The sequence below is a fragment of the Desmodus rotundus genome, chromosome 8 (genome assembly GCF_022682495.2).
Source record: "Desmodus rotundus isolate HL8 chromosome 8, HLdesRot8A.1, whole genome shotgun sequence".
Lineage (NCBI taxonomy): Eukaryota > Metazoa > Chordata > Mammalia > Chiroptera > Phyllostomidae > Desmodus > Desmodus rotundus.
In genome coordinates this window covers 61,790,749-61,812,242 of record NC_071394.1, presented here as the reverse complement: position 1 = coordinate 61,812,242, position 21,494 = coordinate 61,790,749, and the positions used below count along the sequence as shown (strand labels likewise).

The 21,494-nt window shown below is 37.6% G+C and overlaps 1 pseudogene; it reads left to right on the top strand.

The window, feature by feature from the left end:
* The first annotated feature begins 14,862 nt into the window (after positions 1-14,862).
* LOC112320804 (uncharacterized) overlaps positions 14,863-21,494 on the top strand; it is a 32,976-nt pseudogene continuing 26,344 nt past the window's right edge.

The window sequence follows — 21,494 nt, the reverse complement described above, 5'->3', positions numbered from 1 at the left end:
AAAGAGATGGTAGATCCAGTCAAGATAGTTTGATTAGGCTCTTAGAGGTCAGCAAAACCCCAATGTGAATGAAGTTGGAGACAGTGTTCTTCATCCATATCTTGTAACCAGGGTGCCACACCTTAATCTCTATTCACAACCAATGAAGTATTTTATTTGAAAACCCAGTAATTTAAACCCTTTTTAATGCTCTTTAATAATAGGAGCTAAAAGTCTGGCTTCCAACCCCCAATTATTAACCCAGAGGCCAGCAGGGCATCACAATCAGCTGTACTCATCACTGCCTCACATTTGAGCTGAGCTTTATCTCGGTATTTGTTTCTATTATGTTGTCTGTCATTAGCATTTAGACTTAAATTTAAGCTGTAATTCATTTGACCATCTTGTCCCTACAATATCTGAAGGCACATTTATGATGAATAATGTAGTACTGCCTTGACCCTCAGTGAAACAAATAATAGCATCTATAAGAAGACTTAAAATTATTTGGAGACAGAAAGGAAGGCTATACAAGAATCTAATAAGTCAAATAATAAGGTGGAGATAATAGTTACTTGTCCATCTCTGCAGTCTGGAAATGGAACACCTTTTCGTAAACATAGATCATTTATAATAATATTTCAGGCACTTGTGTATTGTTCCTTATAAGGCTCAACACAACCTAGAGATGTCTATGTCATTATTCTATCATTTCAGAGATAAGGAAACAAAAGCACAGAAAATTTAAGTGATATCTTTAGAATACACACTTCCAGTAAGTTGTGAAGCAAGAATTCAAACTTAGGTGTCTAACTCCAAAACTGAACTCTCATTGTGAGAAGCCACTGGGGATCAGGGCAGGAGTCAGGAACAGATGTCCAATCAGCAATCCATCATGTTTTGAAAATGAGGACACATGAGTTATGCTACTGCTGATAACTGCTCTATAGCAATGAATGAGGTTACCCAAGAAGGCCTTAGCATCAGAAGGAGCAGAATCAAGAGTTGGAAAACACCACTTGAAAGAACAGATTACAGCAGGAGAGGCCAGCAGAAGAGAAGAGTAACCACCACAGAGACAAGAGGAAACCAAGAGAAACATCTTCCAAGAATACAAAGTATCCTGCATATAGTAACTATACTTCATTGGTTATGGAGGTTATATGTTGTTATTTTAAATTCTGTTAGAGATCACTTCTATGACAACAAGATTCTACAAAAATAAAGTATCAATTAAATAGACCAGATGATTCTACTAAGTTTAGAAAGTAGTATTTTTCAAGTATCATTTAGAATTAATTAAATTGGCTAAGATTTTCACTCTACATTTATATTCAAATGATTTAAACATCTCAAGATTTAAAGCACATTCAAATACACTAATTTTCCTGGTATGCAATGATCTATACATTAACTTTAACAAATTATAATACATTTGAACAAGCTTTATAGCAAACTTCACTGATCTGGATCATCACTTAGTTTAGATTTTTAGTGTGATACTGTTTGTATTATTTCAAAAAACATTCAAATTAGGTTCCCAAACAGTATTCATGCTAATCTTTTTCTGTATACTTTTTATAAATAAAGATGTATTTCTCCAATTCATACTCAATAGTACATGAGACTTTCCTTCACACACTTATCAGTATTTATGATGAAAATATTACACTTGTGAGCTTATTGATACCTGGCTGCCACACTAATAGTCAATTCCATGAATGCAAGGTCTTCATCTCTTACTCACCTATATCCCTAAGCTTAGCATAGTGCCTAGATCACAAGAACTCAATCACTGTTTTTGAATAAGTAAACCATTATCCATAGAGAGCTCTTTAAGGTGTACTTTAAAGCTGCTTGGAGAGAAAATGTGGCTTTTGCTGAACAATGCACTTTTACTCCCTCCTGCCACAGTTAACTGAGATGAAGTCAAAGATCGAGTTCAAAGAAACAAACATCAGATATGCTTTTAAGAGGAGACACTCTTGATATGCATATCCAATGCTAAAACAACAATGTAAAAACAAAAAAGGGCATTTGTTTATCTGGTTAGTCAATCCATCTAATTCTTAGCAACTGATTTGCATACATCATTCAAATGGAGGAAACAGTTGTTTTGATGTTATCACCTCAAACTTAAAAAGGAGTCTTGAACAGAACTGAACTTCTTGCTCACTTCCTAGTAAAGCTAGTGATTTGTATACAGAAGTAAATAAAATATCCTTTCCTTTTCCCTCCCAAGCCTGCTGGTTCTCTTCTTCTATGGCTCAGTTAAAATCTTTCTCCTTTTTCCAGTCATTCAAGCTGGAATCCAAAAATATTCAAGCTGGAAACCCTTCATTCCCCACATTTAGTTACTTACAAAATCCTGCCAATCACACCTTTTCAAAGTCCCTCAATGTGTCAACTTATTCTTATCCTCATTCCCCCAGTTCCTGCCACCATCTCTTCTCATCAAGATGGGGGATTTTCAACCAGTACACTAAAGAGAACTTTTTTAAACATGTAATGCCTAACAATTTAGTCATGGGCACTGACCTCTCTTCCCTTAGACTGTCAAACAAAAAAATGACAACAGCCAACACAACAATAGCTGTCCAGCCTGAATTAATCAAAATGGTATCATTTCTGTCAAATGGGCAAAAAAATAATTTTTTGGTGTAACAGAATTTTAGTAATTAGTTTGCATGCCATGAGATGAAAAAGGTTGAAAATCTCTGACCTAGATCATTCAGTAGCTTACTAGTTATTCTTAAATCTAGTTTTAGAGAAAAGATTCCTTGGGTTAAAAATTCAGAAATCTGGGTTCTGTAATTTCTTGTGTTATGAACTGATATGAAACTCTTTTATGATGTATAAAATAAGGGTTAGATACTCTCAAAATTCCCCTATTATTTTTCCCCAGTTAAATCCTCCCTTCATATTTCCTCTAACTACATTCTCAAAACATGGATCAAATGTTAGCTTACTACTGAAATCCTTCCACAGGAAGTTGCTGTTGGCAGAAAAGATCCAAATTACTTAGAATGGGATTCTGTCACTTTCCCTTCTAAACACACAAAATCCTGGGATCTGTACCTTAACCCCTCTGAGACCTCTCACACAATACTTGTCAGAATCCTGCCTTCCTTCAAGAGCTATGTCAATGTCCTTTCTTCCAGAATTCCTGTCTCTTGCCTACCTTACACTATTCACCACCCCCACCATAGCTATCAAGATTTGTTCGAGCTTTGATTTACTTCTCTTTTCCTTTTGTTTGGTCTTGTCGACTAACTTGTTTTCATATTAGTAGGAATAGATCTAATTTCTTTTCTTTTTATTTATTTGTTTTTTGTTATTCAAGTACAGCTGTCTCCATTTTCACCCCACCATGCTTCCAGCCCCACCCATTCCTGCCTTCCACCCTCAAACATACCCCTTTTGGCTTTGTCCATGTGTCCTTTATACATATCCTTGATGGCCCTTACCCTATTTCTCCCCATTATCCCTCCTTCCCTCCCCTCTGGTTACTGTCAGTTTGTTCTTTATTTCAATATCTGAGGTTCTATTTTGCTTGCTTGTTTGTTTTGTTGATTAGGTTCCCCTTATAGATGAGATCATATGGTATTTTCACTGCCTGGCTCATTTTCACTTAGCTCAATGCTTTCCGGTTCCACCCATGCTGTCATGAAGGGTAGGAGCTCCCTCTTTCTTTCTTTCCTTTTTTTAAATATTTTATTGATTATGCTATTATGGTTGTCCCATTTCCCCCCCTTTATTTCCCTCCAACCTGCACACACCCTCCTGCCTGCATTCCCCATTTTAGTTCATGTTCATGGGCTGTACATATAAGTTCTTTGGCTTCTACATTTTCTATACTATTCTTAACCTCCCCCTGTCTATTTTCTACCTACCATGTATGCTATTTATTCTCTATACCTTTTCTCCCTCTCTCCCCCTCTCACTCTCCCACTGATAACCCTTCATGTGATCTCCATTTCTGTGATTCTGTTCCTGTTGTAGTTGTTTGCTTAGTTTTTTTCTTTTTTTAGGTTCAGTTGTTAATAGCTGTGAGTTTGTTGGCATTTTACTGTTCATATTTTTTATCTTCTTTTTCTTAGATAAATCCCTTTAACATTTCATATAATAAGGGCTTTGTGATGATGAACTCCTTTAACTTGATCTTCTCTGAGAAGCACTTTATCTGCCCTTCTATTATAAATGAAAGCTTTTGTGGGTAGAGTAATCTTGGATGTAGGTCCTTGCCTTTCATGACTTCTAACACTTCTTTCCAGCCCTTCTTGCCTGCAAGGTTTCTTTTGAGAAATCAGCTGATGGTCTTATGAGAACTCCTTTGTAGGTAACTGTCTCCTTTTCTCTCGCTGCTCTTATGATTCTCTCCTTATCTTTAACCTTGGCTAATGTAATTTATGATGTGACTTGGTGTGTTTCTCCTTGGGCCCAATTTCTTTGGGACTCTCTGAGCTTCCTGGACTTCCTGGAAGTCTATTTCCTTTGCCAGATTAGGGAAGTTTTTCATTATTTATTCAAAGTTTTCAATTTCTTGCTCTTTTTCTTCCCCTTCTGGCACCCCTATGATTCAGATGTTGGAACCTTTAAAAATGCCCTGGAGGTTCCTAAGCCTCTCTTCATTTTTTTTTGAATTCTTATTTCTTCATTCTGTTTTGGTTAAATGTTTCTTTCTTCCTTCTGCTCCAGACCGTTGATCTGAGTCCTGGTTTCCTTCCCATCACTGTTGGTTCCCTGTAGATTTTTCTTTATTTCACATAATGCAACCTTCATTGCTGCCTGGGTCTTTTTTATACTGTTGAAGTACCCAGTGAGTTCCTGGAGCATCCTGATAACCAGTGTTTCGAACTGTGCATCTGATAGATTGACTATCTCTTTGTCACTTAGCTGTATTTTTTTCTGGAGCCTTGAACTGTTCTTTCATTTGGGCCTTATTTTTGTCTCAGCACACCTGTTACATAGCAAGGGGTGGAGCCTTAGGTGTTCACCAGGGTGGGGTAACCCTCGTGACTGCATTGTGATGCTGTATGTTGGGGAGGGGTCCAAGAGGGAACAGTGCCACTTGCTCTGCTCTCTGCTGGTTTTCAGTCACTTCCCTGGCTACCCACAATCAAATGGGACCTTTCTGATGCTAATCCCGGGTGGGTGGGTTTGTGTACATTCTAGGACCCTGTGGGTCTCTCCAATGAACTCTGCTGTGAGGCTGGGAGTTTCTCCCACTGTCACCTCAACCCCCCGAGGTGTCCTCAGCCAGAGGTTTTGAGGCTTTATTTCCCCGTGCTGGAACCCTGGGTTGTGCAGTCTGACTCACTCCTTAGTTGTTCCTCCCAGTTTATTTGCACGCAAATGTGGGACCACCAGAGCTACCAGCCACCACCTTGTCATGAGTCCTCTCTGCCCGGCTGCCCAGTTCTGCCCCTCCTACTGGTCTGGATGAATGTGTCTTCTTTAACTCCTTGGTTGTCGGACTTCCATACAGTTTGATTTTCTGTCAGTTCTGGTTGTTTTTTGTTTTTAAATTTGTTGTCCTTCTTTTGGTTGTGTGAGTAGGCACAGTGGTCTACTTACACCTCAATATTGGCCAGAAGTCTCCTTCTTTCTTTCTGTTGCATAGTATTCCACAGTGTAAATGTACCATGGTTTTTGTATCCACTCATTTACTGGTGGGCATTTAGGTTGCTTCCAGCACTTGGCTACTATAAATTGTGCTGCTCACAACACTTACTGTTTTACAATGAACATAGTAACCAATTGAAAAATAGGTTAGAAAAAATTTTACAACTCCTCATTTATTTATTTCCTCCTCCTTCTCCTTTATGGTTTTCATTTCCTATTAGCTCTAATGTTAAGTTAAAAACTTTTTTCTTTTTAAAATGAAAGTTATTCATGTAGTGCTTATACTTAAATATATTATTTTCTCAGTACACTATGCATGTAAAAAAAAAGCTCAGATCACATATTGCTAAGATCATTGATAAATTTTCAATGAATTGGTAAGATTGTTTTCGTGTTATTTTGAATAATAATAGTTCAATAGTTTTCATAGACATATATTTATCAAAGTCTGCTCCTGAAGAATACTTGAATGGCTTCTACTTGAGAAACATGCATTCATTTCTCTGTGGAAAATACCTAGGAGTATAATTGGATGATAATATACCGGATGATAAGGCATGTTGATGTTCGACTTAAGTAAATACTGTCAAATAGTTTTGCAAACTGGCTCTAGCTGGTAGTAAACAGGAGTTCCACTTGCTTTACATTCTTGCTAAAGCTTTGTAGTGTCATTTTTAGATTTTAATCATTCACATGCCGGCTTTTGCATCTGCTATGGGGTATGGCCCCAATCACCTGGCTCTGCTAGCCAATGGTCATGTTCCTGAGCCATAAGACTGTTTGTAGCAAACAAAAAAGCAGGTCTTAATATGTGATCCTGGGAGCCCTCTCCTAGACTGTTGCCAAGATCTCAGGGCAGAGTGGAGGGAGAAACACCCATTGCACAGTGTTTCCATGAAAGGGACTTGACTTCGTACTTTACAAACCGAGGCCTAAGGGTCCCATGTCAAATTAGCAGGCAGGCACTCCCCACTTCCTCTCATTCCAACATAAAAGCAGGTCACTAGCACCTCTCTGGGAGGAGCCTGTACACACACCTGGAGCCCAACAGTGCTGCCATCACACACACACACACATACAAATGCAACATTTTCCAACTGTTCTGCTGTATACTTTTGTCCATTTCCAGATTCTCTACTTTGTTCCAGTAGTCAGTATTTAGATCAACCCTACACTGTTTTCATTAATGTACCTTTAGTAAATGTTTTGATTTCTTGTTTTATTTTCTCAAAATGTTCTGGATTATATATAGTTCAACAATTCTTGGTCCATATACAATTAAAGATTAGATTTCAATTCTCTTTCTCTCTCTCATACACACACACACAAACTTGGTATAATATTAATTGAGATTCCACAGCATCTGTAGATCCATCAGGGAATAATAGACATTTTACAATACTGAATCTTTAAAAAACTAACTATAATTTTTAAATCTCTGCACTACAGGGAATGAAATAAGTTAGCAGAGCAGAAAGAAATAAGAAAGGATGAATTTGAGATCAGAAGTAAAGAGAAATAAACAGTTTTGAACATATCAAGATAGAAAAGTTATCAAAACAAGAAGTTGTTGCATCCTCTATATCTCCTGCAAAATGAATAAAATCTCTGGTTAGATAATGTATCTAATTCAGCAATCAGTTGGTCCTTCATTATCATAACCAGATAAATTAACTAGAAGAAATCTGGTGATGAAAAATTGGTAAAAGGTAACAAAAAATTACTTATAAAAATAAAGGAAGTACACCAAATGTTTATCAATTAATTTAAAATGATATCGATTTGAAGGACAAAGCACCTAAAATGCTTGTGTACTGAAATGTGTTAGGGACTAAAAAAGAGGATTTTCTTAGTTGACTGACTAACTAAGAAAATCATTTGAAATTGAATGTATTTTTTATTAAAGTAATAGTTGACATAAAATATTACTTTTGGGTAATATTATATAATTACATAATACATAATTACATAGTATTACATAATACTATTACATAATATCATTTAATACTATGTACAACAGTACACCTGATAGATATGATTACAACACAGATATGATTACAAGAATAAGTCTGTTATCCAACTATCATCATTCAAAGTTACTGCAATATTTTTGACTAATTTCCCTGATATGTATACCACATCACCATGACTTATTTATTCTGTAACTAGAAGTCTGTACTCTTATCCCCTTCATCTTTCTCACCCAGCCCCCAACCCCTGCCCTGCACTCTGAAACCATCAATTTGTTCACTTTGCCTATGAGTCTATTTCAGGTTTGTGTTTTTAGATTTCACATATAAGTAAAATATTTTTTTAATTTGCTGATAATGTAAAAAATTGATTTGATCTAAGTGAGCTTCCAAGAAAAATAGAATAATTCCAATACCCAAATCACTTAAAAATTAAAAAGGTTTAATGCAACAAAGATTTTATGGATATAATCTTATTCTCAGTATCTCCATTTTCTCTGCATCATTTTCTCATGTGAGGCCTTGCAAATGGAACAATTGTGATAAAAGTTTAAATTTAATGGCATCTATCACAGTTCCATTCTTAATGAAGCATATGGCATAATTAGAATACTTCTAAACCTTGAGATCTAAGAAATAAATTGTCTTATTAATGAAATGCCGAAGTAGTTCATGAACAGAACAAAACATTCCATCAGAGCATGAGTAAATGTAAAATAAATATTACTGAGGATACACTTTATCCTAATAAAGTACTTTCTCAGTAGCCTCATTGAGTCAATTAAAAATGACCTGATTTCAGTAGAAAATCAGTTATAATATTTTCTATACATCCTTTATATTATGGAAAGTAATATCTGTAAGAATTACAAGGCTTAAACTGTCCCAAAATTAAGAGAAAAATTATATGCATATTTTCTACTTCTATGTATAAGGATTTTAAAACTATATGTAGAAAGAGTAAATAAAAATAAATGTAGTAATAGAACCCAGGGATTCTCATTAGTCTTTCCTGAAGGATGCTTTTAAAAATAATTATGTAACTTATGAAAATTATGATAAAGATTTCCATGTGGGACCATGAAGAAAGAAAAAAACTCAATTTGAATATTTATTCAATATAAAATATTAACTGTAGTTTTTATGTGTATGACTTCCAAACACAGAAAAGAGCAAAGTCTTTGTCACTGTCTCCAGTAACTGCTGTTCCATATCACCTCATGTCCTTCTCACACTTTTCTCTCTAAGTCCTAAAAACACTTTCAACATCAACTCACCAAGTATGTTCTAGTCAGGGGTTTTGCACATGCTTTTGCTTTACGTAGAAGGTAAGTCCTCTACACTCTTAATCTAGCTAAGTCATAGCTACTTTCCCGTTCTCAGAAAACACCACATAAATATAAGTTGCTCATACTGATATCCTCAAATCTATATTAGATCCCCTAAGAATTCCCCTTTTTTATATTAACAAATATTATAATATATAATGATGTATTGATTTTTATTTCCTTTAATAGCCAAGCAAAAGAATATTTTAAAAGGGCAACTAGAATTACCATGAGATAAAGAAAATAGAAAAATGCTTAGGATTTCCACTTGGAATGATAACTATTGATAGGAAACAGGAGGCTATAAAATTGAGATTGGTAGGAAGTGAACAGAAATTTTCATACAAAATTCTATAAATAGATAAAGGGAACTTTTTTGTTTCTGTACCACCATAAGCCTACAAACTTCACTGGTAGAATCAAAAATGTTCCAAGATATGAATCTGGGTAATATTTAAATGTTAGAAAAGTAACTTCATGAGTAATTTCAGGTGCATTCTAACTTTAACATTAGTATCAATATATTCTGCTCTTTTCACAATGGTCCAAGTACCTCGTTTAGATACAAGATGTGAGATTGAGTCAATCATTAATCTTACCCAATGTAAGAATGTTAGCATCTTGATCCCTTTTGTTTAGAGTATCAAAATTCTAGCAAAGATTTGCTTCTCTTTGATTTCATTTATTTACTACATATTCTAATTTCTGAAAATGTATAACATATATAGTGATAAAGAACAAATTGTTCATTGTTTGAAAAATACAAAAGAGTACACTAAAACTTTGAAAAAGAATAAAATCAAAAAAACTCTACTTGTTCAATTTTCTTGAAATGTAAAGAAATAAAAGACAACAAATACTCTATTGAAACACAACTCATGCATTATAAATATGAAAGACACAAAATAGCATAACCATAAAACATTCAGAATAATGAGTCAAAATGTTTTAAAATGCATAAATGTTAAGAAGAAATCCCCAATGTCTTCAAAATCATTGGAGGCTAAACAATTATATTGTCTTTAAAATAACTAAGAAAGTGTGATAAGAAAGACATGCTTTGGAGAAATCTGCTCTATTTCCCTAAAATGTGCCTTGGCTATATATCTTAGCTTTCTTGGACCAGTTTCATAGTTTTAGTGAATTTAGTATTCTGGTTTTCAGAAACACAAAAAGTCATGATTAGAATAAGATGCAGGAATCTAAAAAAGAAACACTCAAGTATGAAAAAAGTGCCCTTCTTCAGTCCAAGATCAATAAATTCCTAAAATACGTTAAAGGATAATTCCTGAGATCTTTATAACACACAATATTGTCATTCAATATAGCACTGTATAACTACATTAAAATTACTGTATACATAAAGATAGGTAGAGAAGAGAGAAATGTCATAGTAATGTACAATGCTATGTACCCATCACAGATATTCATGGGAGCAATGGCAGTTCTTACAATGCAAATGACTTAACCTTTTGCCTAAACAAGATATCAGAGGCCTTCATTAATTGTAAAAATTACCAAACTAGTGAAATAGGGAACACAATTGAATTAGACACACACCTAAATCCTAAAACTTCAAGGGTTCTTGTTGTGTTTCCCACAGTTACTCATAATTGTAAAACATTGCATACCAAAGACTCCAAATGTCCTTGTCCATTAATAGAAATGAGATCCACCCTCTAATTACTAGTTGGGTGCTCACTAAGTTATCAACATACTCATACATGTGCTTAAGTCCTTCCAGTCCACAGCTTTAGTTGATGGTCTTTTATTGACCTATTTAAAAAGATGTGGGTATGGTTTAAGAACTACAAGGTCCAGCAGAAGTAACACCTTCAAGTGTGGCTGGTAAGATACATGAATGCCTCACATGAAATGGACAGTAAATTGAACGTTTCACCTAAAATGTTATATGGTGTGCGTGAGTAATATTGTTATGTAGCAGAATTGCACTCTTATGATTTTGTACTAAAAGATTTGGTATAGATTACCAGCACATAAAAAGGGCGGTATTTGTGCCAGACGTCAATTATAGATGGACTTGAACATCCCAAATTAATTATTTAGCATTCCTAGGATGCAAGATGGCAGCGAGATAGGTGGGAGCAGAGTTCACTTCCCCCTGCAGGTGGGTGAAGCACCTAGCCAATCTACTGAGGAACAACACGAACAGCCAACAGTACCCCAGCATATATGAAGATAGGAGACCAAAAAATATAGAATACACTGAAAAACCACATGGTAAGGGGATTGCTTAAGGACAATAAGATCCCTGGAACCAGTACAAGGACCAGGGTGACTGTAGCCCCAAGCCCAGAACCTGCCTGGTCTGCCACAGGACTCTTGGGAGAGAGCTGGGTTAACAGCTCCCTCCCCTGCCAAACAAGATTTGAGCAGCACAGAGAGAGATATGGTTGCTTGAAATCACAGGGAGGGGAATAAGGACCAAGTGGTAAACCCACGGAGACCGTGTGTGCCGGCTGGGGAGAGTTGAGAGTTGGGCAGTGTGGGGCCCTGACCTGGACAGTCCCCAGTCTAGCTGGAGAGGTGGGTTGTGTGACGGGACAGGCCCTTCTTTGTGTATAGAGCAGCAGAATTGAGCAGGAGGATTTTCTCAAAAAGAAAAAGTGAAAAAAAGACACACTCAGGGGCAGTTTGGGGAATTCTCCTGAAGCAGCCACTCCAGCCTCCTCCAGCTGTGAGGCACTCCCTTGGTGGTGTGGAAGGCCCTGGGGAGAGTGAACACCTCAGAGGGCCCCCAAGTCCACTGCAGTCCTGTGCTGGGAGGGGCAGATTCCCTGGGGAATCAGGCCTAAGAAAGAATGCATACAATCCTGTGAAACCTGCTTTATTTATACCCTCAGCTTAAATGATAAGGGTCCAGGCCTGAAGTGAGTCTGGAGCCCAAAGTTTTATAGCCCTTTAACTAACTGACCAACTCAGGATACACCCTCAAAGTTCTCTGTAAGTTATGTATTGTTTGACCCTTACTTCCTGACAATGATTGATGAGCTTTATCTGCATTCCTGTGCAAAATGAACCTAATAAAAGCCCATGGAGGAAAAGGCTCTGGGCCCTTCTCCTTTGAGAGATCGGCCACCTCTCCTCCCCAAGCGGATCATGTCTTGGTAGACTTATTCTTCATCCGTGGCAGACACGGGGCTCAGAGATAAAGGTCTGTGACAGCCCACATCTGAGGCACAGGGGAGAGTGCACACCTCGGGAGGCCCTGATCTTGCACCCTTAGCCCCAAGGAGAGTGTGCGCCCGAACCTGCGGGACCAGAGGTTGCTGGGGAACAGGGCTGGAGGCTGGCCAAGTGCTGATCAGGAACAGAGAAGAGTGAAACTAAGACCTCCTCAGCCTGCAGCCAAAAACCCCAGCAAAACTGGCTTGGCCAGTTTGAAGGCAGCAAGAGGCTTTTTTTTTTTTTTTAGTAGTTCTTTATTATTTTTTTATTATTATTTTTCATTTAACATCTTCTTCCTCTCTTTCCTTCTTTCTTGTTTTATTCCTTCTTTCTTTCCCTTTTTATCTCTTCTTCTTTCCTTTTTTTAAAAATTCCCACAAGTGAGACAATAAAACCTGGAATTGTGAAAAGACCAGAGTTGGACCCAAAGAGGGGGCATCCCAACAGCTGAGACAGTCAAACAAATTTCCTTTGCTACTCTAGAGAACTTGCATGTTACTGTATATTTGTATTATCATTTTTTTCATTAGTCTTATGTTGGGAACCACCCTGCCTGGTTTCAGAGGCTGTAACCCCCCCATGGTTAAGGCTGAGTCAGAGATGGGACCATAACCCACAAAGGAGACAAAGCTTATCCCCCTGGCAGGTGTGCCACCTCTGCCCACTTCACCCTGCTTGGCTCTGAACTTGGCCAGTTAGCCAATGACAGGTAAGAATCCTCAAGGGAGGATCAACTTAAGACAGGCTCTGGTCACCAGGGATAAGCTTGCAGGGAAGGATTCAGGGGGCTGTGGCAAAAGAGGGTGATGGACCCTCGCCTCTTGGCTTTGAAATAGCCTGAGTCCTCATTCTGTCTGCAAGAAGTCTCCTAATCTCTTGGCTGCTTTACTTCCCTTGCCTGACTTAAGCCTGAAGCAATAACAGAGGGCAGTGCAGTGCTGTGTTGGGAGGGGTGGATTCTCTGGGGAATCAGGCCTAAGAAAAACACATACATTCCTGTGAAACCCACTTAATTTGTACCCTCAGCTTAAAACATAAGGGTCCAGACCTGAGATGAGTCTGGTGCCTAAAGTTTTATGGCCCTCTAACTAATTGGCTATAACTGAGAATAAGCCCTCAAAGTTCTCTGTAAATCCTGTATTGTTTAACCCTTACTGGCTGACAATGATTGATGAGCTTTATCTGCATTCTTATGCAAATGAACCTAGTAAAAGCCCATGGAGGGAAAAGCTCTGGGCCCTTCTCCTTTGAGAGATTGGCCACCTCTCCTCCCCAAGCAGATCATGTCTTGGTAGACTTATTTTTCATCCGTGGCAGACTGGGGGGCTGCATTAAAGCTCCCCAACAGTCTTACATATCTCATTTTATGACTAGTTTTGCATTTCTCTTTTTCTATTTAGTCTTCTTCACTTGACTGGTTAATTTGCATTGTTTGACTGGTTTCTCCTTGTTCTGTCTATCATAGTGTACTATTAATTAACTGTCTTTCACTTCACTTGTGTTCCATTAACACACTACTCTAGGACCTATACACTCTATTCTAGTTATCCAGTCACATAGATTCTGTCATATAATGTTGCTCCATTACTATTGGAAATAACACCTGTTCCATACATTTGTAAATACTACACAGCACTCCTCCCAGATCTTAGCTCACTTCACTGTTTCCTGAACTTTATTATTGGTGTGGATAACTATACTCTCTCACATATTGCACCTATTTTCTACCCTTTAATCTCACTTTACCTCATAATCTGACCTCCCACAAGCTCACAGCTTTCTACATCCAACTCACAATCCTTCACCCCACCCCAACAAGAGTCTTATCTACTTTCCACCCATTCTAACAAGTGGCTAGGTGGGGGAATCATCAAGTTTAACACTATACATACCCAAAGAATCTCCAATCTTTTCTCTAAGGGCTGGTACTTTAAATATCATAGAATATACTCCTGCTGTCTTAAACCATTTCACCTTCCCCCTCCAACCTATCACAAAAAAGAGTAGGAAGAAGCTGTGAACACCAGGATACCTCCGGTAAGAGGAAAACCACGAACAAAGGAACCACCAACTGATCAAAGGAACCAACATCAGAAGAAGGTGAAGGAGGGAGTGGAAGCCACACTAACTCTACTCAGGACATATCTGGAAATACAACTAAATAGTGGAGAAATTACCCAGAACAAACAATTGAAAAAGAGTAACAGAAAAGCCTCAAAACCTTGTTCATATGGAAGAACCAGCTCCAACACGACCTGCCCACACCTGCACAACATAAAACGAGAGATGGTTGGACAGAGTGACCCTTAGTTAAACAGAGGGTGGGAAGGATCCACCAAAGAAAGAACCAACAACAACCAAAAACAAAAGACATACCAGAGGCAACATAAACTACAGCCCAAGATCAGTGAGTTCGGGAGATCGAGGAGACTATACCACTGAATCTCACAGGTATTCTACCACAGAAGTTTATACCATAAATCCAGGGGATCAGAACAGATCAACTTAAGAAACAAGGCTAAAAGGAAGAGTCTCAGAGACAATGGGAAGACAAAGAAACAATCCCCAAATGAAAGGAAAGGAAGAAGCTTCAGAAAGAATGCTAAATGAAATAAAGGCAAGTCAATGATCAGATATTGAGTTCAAAACAATGGTGATAAGGAATCTCGATGAGCTCAGAGAGAATTACCAAAACTACAAGGAAACTATAATTAACTCACTGCCAAATACATCAGCATGAAAAAGGAACTGTCAACAAAGGACAAGAGGAAATGAAACATACAATTTCTGAACTGAAGAACACAGTAGAAGGAATCAAAACAAGGCTCTATGAAGTAGAGGATCAGATCAGCAAGCTGGAGGACAAGGTAGAAAAAAACACCCAGAATGAGCAAGAAAAGGAAAGGATGCTCAGAAAGAATGAAGAGGGGTTAAGGGAAATGCAGCACAACATGAAACGTGATGATATCCGTAAAATGGGCATACCAAAAGGACAAGAAGAAGAGCAAGGGATAGAAAACCTGTTTGAAAAAGTAATGATGGAAAACTTCCAAAATTTCATGAGAGAAAAAGTCACACACAGCCAGGTAACACAGAGAGTCCCAATCAAGAGGAACCCAGAGAGGCCCACTTGAAGAGACATCATAATTAAAATGACAAAATTCCAAGATAAAGAGAGAATCTTAAAGGCAGCAAGGAAAAACAGGAAGTAACATATAAGGGAGCTCCGATAATACTAGCAGCTGACTTCTCAATGGAAATGCTCCAAGCCAGAAGGGAATGGCAAGAAATAATCCAAGTAATGAGAACCAGAGGCAGGCAACCAAGACTACTTTAACCAGCAAGGCTCTCAATTAAAATGGAAGGCCAAATAAGGAGCATCCCAGACAAATGAAGTCTAAAAGAATACACCTCCACCTAACCAGCTCTGCAAGAGATGCTACAGGAACACAGGAACACAGGAACAGGTGCTTCAAGAAGGAAGAGATGCTTCAAGAACAGGAAGAAATCAGTGAGATAGAGAGGAACACAGGTACCAAAAAATGCCAATGAATAAATATGTATCAATAATAACCTTAAATATAAATGGATTAAATGCCCCAATCAAAAGACACAGAATAGCGGAATGGATAAGAAAACATGACCCACACATATGCTGCCTACAACAGACTCACCTCAGAACAAAAGACCTACACAGACTGAAAGTGAAGGGCTGGAAACAAATCTTCCAAAAAAATGGAAAGGGAAAAAAAAAAAAAAAGCTGGGGTAGCAATACTCACATAGAACAGAATAGACTTCAAAAAAGAGTCATAAAAAGAGATGCAGAAGATCACTTCATAATACTCAAAGGAAGAATCCATCAAGAAGACATAAATGTTGCAAATACATATGCACCCAGCATAGGAGCACCCAAATACATAAAGAAAAACTTGGAGGACTTCAAGAAAGATATTGACAGCAACACAACTATAGGAGGGGATTTTAACACTCTACTGTCAAAAATGGAAAGATCTTCCAAACAAAATATCAACAAAGATATTGTGGCACTGAACAGTGTCCTAGATCAAAAGGACTTAACTGATATATACAGAGCCTTTCATCGCAAACAAGCAAAATACACATTCTTTTCAAATACACATGGAACATTTTCAAGGATAGACCACGGGATAGGATGCAAAACCAGCCTCAACAAGCTCAAGAAAATTGAAATCATATCAAGGATTTTATCTGACCACAATGGATTGAAATGAGAAACCAACCTCAAGGAAAAAAAAACCCCAAACACTCAAAATCATGGAGATTGAATAGCATGCTATTAAACAATGAGTGGGTTAAGAATGACATTAGGGAAGATATCAAAAAGTTTCTGGAAACAAATGAAAATGAAAGAGTCTAAAACTTATGGGACACAGTGAAGGAAGTCCTGAGAGGGAAATTCATAGTGATACAAGCCTACCTAAAAAGAATAGAAACACTTCAAATAAACAACCTAACCCTACACCTACAAGAACTTGAGGAACAACAACAAAGCCAACCCAGAGCAAGTACAAAGAAGGAAATAACGAAGATCAGACCAGACTTAAATGACATAGAGACTAAAAGGAAAATTCTGAGGATCAATGAATCCAGGAGCTGGTTCTTGGAAAAGATAAACAAAGTCGACAAGCCTTTAAGCATGCTCATCAAGAAAAAGAGAGAGAGGATCCAAATAAACACAATTAGAAATGAAAGAGGAGAGACGACAACTAATACCACAGAAATACAAAGGATTGTAAGAAATTACTACGAAGAACTATATGCCAAGAAATATGAAAACCTTGTTGAAATGGACAAGTTTCTAGAACTATATAACCTTCCAAAACTCAATGAAGAAGAAGCAGAAAGCCTGAACAGACCAATAACAGCTGATGAAATTGAAACAGTAATTAAAAAGCTTCTGATGCACAAAGGCCCTGGACCTGAAGGTTTCACAGGAGAATTTTACAAAGCATTTAAGGCAAAGTTAACCTCCATCCTCCAAAAAATTCAAGAAGATGGAAGACTCCCAAACCCTTTTTATGAGGCCAGCAGCATCGTAATTCCACAACCAGATAAAGACACAACAAAGAAAGAAAACTTCAGGTCAGTATTGCTGATGAACATAGATGGTAAAATCCTCAACAAAACATTGGCAAACTGCATCCAGCAATGCGTTAAAAACATTGTACACCATGACCAAGAGGGATTCACCCCAGGATGCAAGGATGGTACAATATTCACAATCAATAAACATAATATACCCCATCAACAAAATGAAAGACAAAATCACATGATCATATCAATAGATGCAGAAAAAGCATTTGAAAAGGAACAGCACCCATTTATGATGAAAAAAAAAGCAAACCACTTAGCAAAGTGGGAATACATGGAGCATTCCTCAACATAATAAGGGTCATATATGAGAGACCTGCAGCCAACATCATACTCAATGGACAAAAAACTTAGAGCTTTCCCACTAAGATCCAGAACAAGACAAGGATGCCCCCTCTCACCACTCCTATTCAACATAGTACTGGAAGTCCTAGCCACAGCAATCAGACAAGAAAAAGAAATAAAAGGCATCCTAATTGGAAAGGAGGAAGTAAAACTGTCATTGTTTGCAGATGACAGAATAGTGTACATAGAAAATCATATAGACTCCACCAAAAAACTACTCGACCTAATAAATGAATTGGGCAAAACAGCCAGATACAAAGTCAATACTCAGAAATCAAAGGCAATCTTGTACACCAACAGTGAAATATCAGAAACAGAAATCAGGAAAAAATTCCCATTTGATATAGCAAAAAGAAAAATAAAATACCTAGGAATAAACCTAAGCAAAGAGGTAAAAGACCCATACTCAGAAAACTATACAACACTGAAGAAAGAAAGAAAGGAAGACTGAAACAAATGGAAACATATATCATGCTCATGGATTGGAAGAATTAACATCATCAAAATGGCCATACTACCCAAAGCGATTTATAGATTCAATAGAATCCCTATTAAATTATCAATAACGTATTTCACAGATATAGAACAAGCATTTCAGAAATTTATATGGAAACATAATTGACCGCAAATAGCTGCAGCAATTTTGAGAAAGAAGAACAAAGCAGGAGGGGTCACAATACCTGATATCAAACTGTAATACAAGGCCACTGTAATCAAAACAGCCTGATACTGGCATAAAAACAGGCACATAGACCAATGGAACAGAACAGAGAGCCCAGAAATAAACCCAAGTCTCTACAGTCAATTAATGTTTGACAAAGGGTGCAGGAGCATAAAATGGAGTAAAAATATCCTCTTCAACAGATGGTGTTGGGAGATCTGGACAGCTACATGCAAAAAAATGAAACTCAATCACCAATTTACACCATACACAAAAGTAAATTCAAGGTGGATAAAAGACTTAAATATAAGTCGTGACACCATAAAAGTGCTAGAGGAAAACATCAGCAGGAAAATCTCAGACATTCCACACAGCAACATCTTCATAGACATGTACCCTAGAGCAAGGGACATGAGGGAAAGAATAAACACATGGGACCTCATCAAATCAAACAGCTTCTGCATGGCTAAAGAAAACAACATTGAAATGAAAAGAGAACCAACTATATGGGAAAACATATTTGCCAATGATACCTCAGACAAGGGTCTGATCTCCAAAATATATAAAAAACTCACACAACTCCACTCCAGGAAGACAAAAAATAAAAATAAAAAATGAGCAAAGGACATGGACAGACACTTTTCCAAGGAGGACATACAGAGGGCCCAGAGACATATGAAAAGATGCTCAGCATCACTAGCCATCAGACAGATGCAAATGAAAACCACAATGAGATACTGTCTCACACTGGTCAGAATGGCCATCATAAACAAATCAACACACAAATGTTGGAGAGGATGTGGAGAAAAGGGGACCTTAGGGCACTGTTGGTGGGAATGCAGACTGGTGCAGCCACTGTTGAAAACAGTATGGGATTTCCTCAGAAAACTAAAAATGAAACTGCCTTTTGACCCAACAATTCCACTGCTGAGATTATACGCTAAGAGCCCTGAAACACCAATCTAAAAGAACCTATGCACCCTAATGTTCATAACAGCACCATTTACAATAGCCAAGTGCTGGAAGCAACCTAAGTGCCCATCAGCAAATGAGTGGATCCAAAAACTATGGTACATTTACACAATGGAATTCTATGCAGCAGAGAGAAAGAAGGAGCTCATACCCTTTGGGACAGCATGGATGTAACTGGAGCGCATTATTCTACGTGAAATAATCCAGGCCGTGAGGGACAAATACCATATGATCTCAGCTTTGACTGGAACATAATCAACAGAAGAAAAAAGCAAACAAAATATAACCAGAGACATTGAAATTAAGAACTATCTAACAATAGGCAGAGGGGAGTGGGGAGGGGACAGTGGGGAGAAGGGTTTCCAGGAACTACTATAAAGGATACATGGACATAACCAAAGGGGAAGGTGGGAGCAAGGGAGGGAGGTTGGTTTGGCTGGAGTAACAGTGGCGGGGATAGGTTGGGAGAAAATGCAAACAGCTGTAATTGAACAAAAAGAAAGTAATTTTTTAAAAATGAAATATTAAAAATTAAGAAATACAAGAAATTTTATTGTTTTCACCATCACAATGGACCTAGAGAACATCATGCTGAGTGAAATATGCCAGTCAGAGAAAGAAAAATATCGTATTATTTCTTTCACATGTAGAATCTAATGAACTAACTGAACTTACAAGCAAAATAGAGAGAGACTCATAGGTAGAGAGCAGGCTGACAGCTATAGGAGGAGAGGTTAAGTGTTGGAGGGATTGAGTAAAAAGGACAAAGGACTCATAGACAACAGTATGGTGATTGAGGGGGAAGGGGTAAGAGGGATAAATGGTAATGGAAAAATACAATAACAATGAAAAAGAGGGAGAAGAAATGATAAAAAGGTCACATTCAATTATACCAGTGTCTGTGTCATCCAACAGAAGTACCCACAGATATGGTTTGCTTCCAGAGAAGCATATTTCAGATAATATGTTTTAGACTTTATTATGTACAAATCCAATGCATTTTAGTCTTTAATTTTTTTAAAAATTTCAAACACAGTTTACATTCAATGCCACTGCACTCCATTTTCAGATGTACGGCAAATTGAAAGCATTCATTCTGATAGAAAATGTCTGGAGTGAGACCCTGAGTTCTTCATTTCTAACAGTTCTCAGTGACAAGGAAGCTGCTGGTTGTAAAAGACACTGAGTAGCAAGGCTCTAGGTTTATAATGTGAACTTGGAAGAGGAAAAGGACTTGATGATTTGAAACTCCACAAAGAGTGTTTTAGCAATCTGTATGAAAAAAAAAAAAAGCTGCAGGGCTTTTTGTATTAAATTATTGAACCCAGTTTTCATCCCTCATTTGATTGGAGTCAGATTCTGAACCCTAGCCATGTTGCTGGAAAAGACTGATCACGCTGCAGACTGTAAAGTCTCAGGTCTTTTTCAGTCTAGTTACCTGAAAATTGAATCTGCAGTTGTGACGAATTCTTAATCTTGTCTCAGCACAGGGATGGCCTTAGGTGCCACATGTCCCTGCAAGCATTACTTTCTTTTCTAATGTTGCTGTGAGGTTTTCAACAGCCCCTTAATTTCTTCCTCTTTGCTTTGAAGTCTCTTTGATCTCTCGGTTACCTTAAGAGAATGAGCAAAGTTTCTTGGAGGAAAATGCCATTCAACCACTTCCACTGCAAATAAAAATGAATAATAAACCACAAATGCAGAGTCAACTTTTTTCTTTCTGGTTTTATTTGCTAAATATTTGATAATGGTTCACAGACAAATTTGTGAAGTAGCTAATGATAAACTAATAAGTTCTTAGACTTCAAAAATCCCTCCTTATCCATTCCTAGTTGTTCATGATCTTTATTTTACCCCTGTGCTTCTTAACAAGCCATTAGTTTGATCTTTTATTTACATGAATGCATACATGAATAACAGTTGAAAGACTAATTCCTTTAGATATGAACAAAATATATAATGTAAACTAAGCTTTAATTTTTCTTTTATTGACTTTTAGAGGGAGAGAGGAAAGGAGAGAAGGAGAGAGAGAGAGAAATATCCAGTTGTTTTTCCACAAATTTATGCATTCATTTGTTGATTCTTGTATGTCCCTAGACCAGGGATTGAACCCTCAACTTTGGCGTATCAGGACAATGCTCTAACCAATTGAACTACGCAGCCAGGGTTTAGACTAGGTTTTAACAGTTAAATTTCAGACATAAAATCAGGAATGCTAAATAATTTTTTTCATTATTTTATTATTGTTCAATTACACTTGTCCACATCCACCCCTGCCCCCCACCCCAGCTAAA